Here is a 2,222-nt window from a genome sequence, read left to right on the forward strand (position 1 = left end):
GCGCACAAAAGATAGAAAGGATTTTCATTCTCCAAAATGCAATCGGAAAACAACATTACTTCCTCGGTATTTATCCTTCTCCTTCGTCTTTGTTCAATTGATATATCTACTTAAGAATACATATTATGTGCTATTGATAACCTGTATATATGGTAGATGTTTTATTGACCTCCTTTTTTAAATGTTCACTGATGTGTACTTTAAGATATCTTCATTTAGTACAATTATATGTTTGAAAAAATAATAATAAGACCTATACATATACACAAGCATTAAGTTATGCTTTAACTATGTAAGTGCCAAAATCGAAAACACTTTTTGGTAGAAGGTTGTCCTTCAACCTCTAGAATTAATAGATCACACAGATAACAAAACAAACATTATTGATATGTATTAAGAATGAATCATAAATTGTCCCTATAATAATAAAAGAGAAAAGCACCTTAAATCAAATCTCAAATAGTCAGAAAAAGGAAAAGTAACAAACACTCATATTTTTAACTTATCATGATTTCAGGTGTATCTTTCAAATTGATCTTACTGACGATACTGCTACAGTCACAGCATCTATCTCTGGTGAATTGGGAGAAAAACTACTCTTCATGACAGCGGAAGACATATTTGACATAACTTGTGCTAAGGTGATCTCTTATTCCAGCCTACACATCTATTGTCACAAAGAGTTTCTTCTCACTCTTTACATTCACAGAGGCAATCATTGCATGTTAATCATGTCCATGAGATGTTGTCCAACAAATTATTTGAAATTCAGCTAAGGAAGTCATCTTGGGGTACCTCAAACAACACACAAGCAACTTACTCCATTATTTCCTACATGGAAAAGCAACATACTCCACCAACCACTATTGATAGGAATTCCAAAAAGATAAGACCTTTGGAGATAAGTGAGATGGAGGTGACAGAAACAACTACTACAGCTGGTTCTTCAAATGCAACTCTGAAATTTGAACCACCCACACCAACAAAAAAACTGTAAAAGGTCAGTCTACATCTGATTATCACATTTATTATTGAAAATCAAACTATAAATCACAATGATTAACAGTTCAAAACATTTACAAGTATTTAATAAAATTTAAGAGTGTCATTGATAAATTGTAAATTAGTTTAACAAATCATGAACTACTTGAAACAGGAATGGAAAAAAATAGTGATAATGTGTCTGCCCTGTCTGTCTTTGATGAGAATTAATTGTTGCCTTTGATGAGGTTGGCTGCTATGGTTTGATACCTCATTTTGAGGTTGAATCATTGTTGCATTTTAATCTTTTTCTTCTCCATTTTTTTGATGTATTTTAGACCATGGGTTGCTGATTTTGTATCGTATTGCTGCTGAATTTTAGACTAAACTATTTGTTACACTTCTGGTCAAATTTCAGTCTATTGTTGCTATGTGTCAAGCTAAATTTTGCTACACTTTTGGCTATATTTGAGCCAATGGTTTGGCTATGTATTTGGCTAAACTTTGCTGCACTTTTAAGTTAGCCAACTGCTGCATTTTTTCCAAAAATCAGGTATACCATGCCTCTGTTTGCATCTTTGTTTTTGAAACTCCAGAAATTCATGTCTTTTGTAAACAATAGAGAGATGCCTTCAGAATTCATGTTTTGATGTAGGAGACATGGTATATGATATTTCTCAATAATTACAGTTCATTGAGTATTTGACAATATATCAGCTTTTGTTAATGTATTTTATCTTGTCGTGGATGTAAGCGTTTCTTTGATTAACTTAATCTTATGAAAAAAAGACCACCCAACAATGTAAATCAAGTGATGAGCTTCTGCAATAGAATAACATATATCTTCCCAACATTTATTGTGTTCAAAATTTGTACCATTTTCCAGTTTAATTTCTGGGAACTTTAAATTATTACTTACATGAGCATCTTGGTATAGTTTCGCTGAACTCCCTTACCTCACTGGAAAATACGAATTTCTCACCCCTAAATACTGAGGATCTGAAGCAATCCTGTGTTTGTACAATGAGTTTTTCTCAAATTCTGCCAATTATCTCATGTGTTATTGCCTATTTACATACAGGAGAATGACAACATCCAGCTGATATGATGTCACGACCCAAAACCGAGCCGCGACTGGCACCCACACTTACCCTCCTATGTGAGCGAACCAACCAATCTAAACCCTAACATTTCAATATAATATCAACAGAAAGTAATGCGGAAGACTTAAACTCATTAAT

The sequence above is a fragment of the Solanum pennellii genome, chromosome 4 (genome assembly GCF_001406875.1).
Source record: "Solanum pennellii chromosome 4, SPENNV200".
Classification (NCBI taxonomy): domain Eukaryota; kingdom Viridiplantae; phylum Streptophyta; class Magnoliopsida; order Solanales; family Solanaceae; genus Solanum; species Solanum pennellii.